At 34.6% G+C, this 5,465-nt stretch overlaps 1 non-coding gene across 1 annotated transcript; it reads left to right on the top strand.

The window, feature by feature from the left end:
* Positions 1-4,254: 4,254 nt before the first annotated feature.
* Positions 4,255-4,391, top strand: LOC118004826. The gene has a single exon (XR_004677707.1). It is a non-coding gene; the product is annotated as a U4 spliceosomal RNA (small nuclear RNA).
* Positions 4,392-5,465: the final 1,074 nt, after the last annotated feature.

The following is a 5,465-nucleotide window of genomic DNA, read 5'->3' as shown; positions in this document are numbered from 1 at the left end:
AGTAGCTGAGACTCATATAGCCTTCAGCAGGGTTTGGCCTTCATTGGGTAACAAGTGAAAACAGACCTATAGGCTCTAAGCAAGAAGCAGCACAGTTTAGGTTTTAGAAAACCATTTGAAAGTGACTCAGGTTAGTTAAAGAGGATTCATCCTCTAAAAAAAAGAACTGTTCATTGAACACATGGTAATTCAAAGTCTGGTATAGTTAGCACACTGTTCTGAGTCCTGTGAAATTGTGTTTAAAAAGGGGACATGGATCCTTCATTCACAGAGAGAATAAAAAGATCAATGTATTAAGAAATTAATCCTGATGATTTATTTCCCACTGTGGTGGTATTTTCTACGAAGAAGCATAGAACATTAGCTTTGACCCAATTGAGAATGATGGCAAATATCAGAGTGATCTTCCCTTGGGAAGTAAAGTGGACATCACATGAAAGAAAATGAACAGTGATAGTTCAGAAATACACCTGTTGGGGTAAAACGTGTTTCCAAAAGTTATGTTGAAATTTTAACTTTAGGTACCTCAGAATATGACTTTATTTGGAAATAAAGTTGTTGATGTAATTAGTTAAGATGAAGTAATCCTGGAGGATTGACCCCTAATCCAATATGACTGGTGTATTTATGAGAAGAGGGAAATATGGACATACATATGCACAAAAGCAAAGCACTATGAAGACACACAGGGAGAAGATGACCATGTGAGGATGAAGGCAAAGATTGTAATTAGCTGCCAGAAACTATGGAACACGTGGTGTTACTAGAAACTGGAAGAGGCAAGGGAGGATCCTCCCTTGGAGGTTTCAAAAGGAGAATGGCCCTATCAATGCCTTGATTTCAGAATTCTAGGTTCCAAAACTTTAAAAAAAAAAATTTATCATGTTGTAAGCCACACAGTTTGTGGTACTCTATTATTGCGGTCCTAGGAAACTAAGGACACTTTATAGTAAGTACTACATTAGCTCTGCAACATTCAAGCTCCTGTGCCAGGTCCTGAGAATATTTAAATGATAAGAATAAAACAAAATGCTTGAGTTCATATAAAACAAACATCCTACTGCAGGAAATAGATATTTTATATAAACATTTTCCCAAGGCATTCATTTGTGGTAAGTGATAAGGGAACAGAAGGCAGGTGTTAATTTATAGAGATCACAATCCTGCAAGACAAGAGTCTCCCTCAGTTTACAAAGCCTTAGCAATTTATAAGAACAAAGCATTTCTATCAGTAACCTAGCTTCCAGAAGGAAATGTAGATACAATTTAATGTCCTTATAACCTGCAGCCCATTGACAGATACTTGAAGCGGGCGGAGTGTAGTGTTTCTCCAGGAAGCTCCCAGAAATCTTCAGGTTAATGCCTTGCTAGAGGGAAAAACCACCTTAACTTGACAATGGCAAGGCCTCTGGCATCCTGAGAGTCTTCTTTAACATACGAAAATCCTTTTGAAAACCTCCCTTTTCCTTACCTCCCCCAACCCCACAGTATATAATTAGCCACCCCTCACAGTCCTGGGGCAGCAGCTTTTTCTGCCCATGGGTCCTGTCCCCGTGCTTAATAAACCACCATTTTGCACCAAAGACACCTCAAGAATTCTTTCTTGGTTGACGGCTCCGGACCTCACCCCACCGAACCTCACTTATATTCTAAAACCCGATCAGTAGGTGCTAATATAGACTATTATTGAGCCCCCTCAAAGTCACATACTTGGAGACATAACCTAGTCCATGAAGAAATGGATTATTTTTTTACCTGAAGAAATTTTATGTTATTTTATTTAGTTATTTTTAATAATCTCCACAGCCAATATGGGGCTTGAACTCACAACCCCGAGATCTAGAGTCATGTTCTACTGACTGAGCCACACAGGCACCCTGTGAAGAAGTCACTTTTAAATTGACACCCTAGGAGCCCCACTAGAGGCCTCCTTTTCATTATTGAGGCTTGTCAGAGTAGAATTACGAGAATAGAAGTGAAATCCTGATATCTATTTTTCTCAATAAGTATTTGTGGGGAAAATTAGGAAGGGAGGAAGGAAAGGAGGGAAAGAAAGAAGCAAAGAAGAAGAGAAAGGTGAACTACTAAGGCATTAAATGTGTGTGCCAAATTAAAAGAAAAAAGAAAGATATTTTCTCATTGGCCTAGGAAAGATGCTGAATATTATTTTACATATATACACACATATTTGCATATCAGAGACAGAAGGTTAAACACTTTCATTCCGACAAATGAAGATATAATAATTTCCAAATCTAGGAATTTCTTGAATTCTCACTGTAGCTTTCTGTACACATATATATTGTATTGACTTTGTGGGATGAGCTCTTATCCATAAGAAAGAGATTTTCTTTTTCATGTAAATGTTGTCAGAAATTTTCTCTTCATCAATGACCCAACTGTGTTTTGATACATCTTTTAAATTAGGTTGTTAGTCTTAATAGTCTAATAGACCAGGGTTAGCTCACAAGAACTAATAAAATTGAATTTTTGAAACTTACACAACAAAGAGAATTAGAGCCTGTTGAAAGGTTTATTCCATTTGTATCTATTCAGTAATTCAGCAAACATTATGAAGTGACTTCTCTCTATCAGTTTATTTTATTAGGCATATTTCAAGGTACTAAAGATAAAAATGATAGAAGAGATTAAAGATTTAAAAACATGTACACAACATGGCTAATGATATACAGATGCAGGAAGTACTTGGGAATCTTGGCAGAGATATGCCAACTACCTGGGAAACTCAGGAAAAACATCATATTAGGGTGGCATTTAAACTGGTCTGAAGAGTGAGTAGGCGTTGGACAAAATAAATAAATAAATAAATGAGTGGGTAAACTCATTGCAGTGAGAGGAAAAACTTTCCTAGGTTTGGGGCATATTTTCAGATCACTAATGTGATAGATTTTAATTCACTGATAGAGATAATTCCACTGTAATGAATTTTACAGTGTATGAAAATTTTTCTATTTTGATATAATGGTTCTTAAACTCAATATATATGGAGCAGTTATTTTCTACTCCAGAAAAGGAAGGTTTTATGTCCCTTCCATACCCCTTCAAAAGTTGGTATCAAGTACCAACTATGATTTCAGTTCTGAGCTTGATACTGTGAATGATTTCAGAATAGGAGTGACAGTCTTTCAGGAACTTTCTTTTTTTGAATATAATATTCTGAATGAAGCCATACATATAATAGCAGATAGAGACAGCATTATTTTATACATCAGCCACTTAACAGTATGCATATGATGACATTTTCTGTAACTCAGAGTAAAATACTGGCTACTTACTGGAAGATGGCTAACTAAAAAAAGGTCAGATTATTAAGTAAAAATTAGGGAGTCAAAAAAGCTGAAGATCACAAGAGAACAACTTTAGGAAGTGAAATCAAGCTATAATGAACAAATACAGGAAAACCATGTAATGACAAGAATCCATGAGACTATACCTTCTGTGCATCATAAATAATTTCTGGAGAACAAGAATATAAATTATCCAACTTTCAAGACAACATATTTTTAATCTATATTCATAATTCCTATTTTTTTTTATTATTACCGTGTCTCATGACTAACAGAATTTATATATGGCCTTACATTGTGCTGGGCATTTCTTACACATGTATGAGGTGTGGCAAGTAGTACTGCCCTAGATATATACCAACATAGACATATATTAGTATAATATACATTATACAAAATGTAGGAATATAAGTAATTCTTAATTTAATTGTTGATTTAATTTCTGCCCCTGAATCACCTAGTAGAATAAAATACCTAAAACACAAAATAAAGGTAACTTTAATATTTACTATTTTAATAATACCATTATATATCCCTGGATAAATATGTAATATTAAACATATGTTAATTATATATCTCTGGATAAATGTAAACTAGACCTCAGTTTTCCTGTTTTAACATGTGGAGTTGGAGTTGAAAATATAAAATTTTTATTTTGCTACAGCTCTTAATCTGCCAATTTACAATACAGCTGGAAAGATCACAGTGGCCACATCTTATACCTTTCAATATATGTTGTAAACTTTAGTAGATAGAAGTATTCCATAATTGTTGATTATCTAGTTTTCAAACCATACAGCTTCCAGGACCATGACAGTTCTGCTATACTAGACTTGAGGAGTAATTATCTATTCCATAATTATCTGCTATATACAGAACAAAATAATGATGTTGCAAGAGTGTGGAGGAAACACTGTGTGTCTTCTCTTAAAAGTATTCTACTTTTAGCTTTGTGCAGTGGCAGTATCGTAGCCAATGAGGTTTATCCGAGGTGCGATTATTGCTAATTGAAAAGTATTCTACTTTTAAACACTTTGAACTTGTTCAGTAAAAAAAAATCATATACATAAAAAATGAAAGTTTTTAATGGTATGTACTATGAACTATAATCTGGATGATAGAATATAAGTATTGATTTAATATTTTTTCTACAAGCATGTGACTACTGATTTCCTAGATTTAGATATCACATATTACTTATCAATGTATTTAATATGAACTTGATATATAAGAAGTGCTTAATAAACTTGAATAATTAAGTAAATAAATGTATAGGTTTATTGGCAGGTAAAGATTACATTAAGGAAGTAGTTACTGAGTTAGAGGGAAGAGAGAATATTCTGATAATGCTTGTAAAGATTATTGCAAATGATTTTAATGTAGAAAAGTTGAAGAGTTTTGACTAATATTCAGGTAAACTTTCAGGTATTTAGACTCAGTACAAGATAGTCACTATCTGTGAGTCATGCGGGCAGTGATAAGAGAGAACCACCTCTGCCACCATGGGCTAAAAAAGCAGGTGTTCCAGGGTACTTGAGCCTGGAAGAGGGGCACGAGGACAGAGAGAATCACTCCAGGCACTCTCTAACTTACACTAGGACCTAGTCAATGGTAGCCCATGGCTGGAAGAGGCAGTAGAGTTTTGAGAGAACAGTATACAGGCTCAGCTGAATACTGAAGAAGAGAAGAAAGGAGACAAAACCTCTAAGCACTCACATGCCAAGCCCTACTAAAGGGAAGGTTGGGATTCCACCCTCAAATCATTTGAATTATTTGTTTAATTGAATCTAATTAAAGTGAGAACAGAGATAGACTGAGTCAACTACGGAGTAACTCAAAGACCAAACCAAGCTCAGAAACAGACTAGATAGACTCAGTAGCTTTTTCTCAGTTGTAATGGGGTGCACAAAAGAGCCCTGTACAAGTATAGACATATTATTTACTTCATTCTTTCCAATTCTTTTCCACATAATGCTTCTATTCAATCAAGATTATGAGATGATTTTAAAAAAAGATGTGAGCCATTATCAACAGTTGAAACAGCCTAAATGTTGAAATTATCCAAGAGGAACTTTAAAATGATACTTATACAATAAAGGATCTAACAAAAAAAATGTACACAGCATGAATGATAAAATGAGTAATTTCAGCTAAAAA

Source organism: Mirounga leonina, unplaced genomic scaffold, assembly GCF_011800145.1.
Source record: "Mirounga leonina isolate KUSES-001 unplaced genomic scaffold, KU_Mleo_1.0 Mir_93, whole genome shotgun sequence".
Classification (NCBI taxonomy): Eukaryota; Metazoa; Chordata; class Mammalia; order Carnivora; family Phocidae; genus Mirounga; species Mirounga leonina.
Note: the sequence above shows the minus strand (reverse complement) of the source record. Positions and strands in the feature narration are given on the sequence as shown.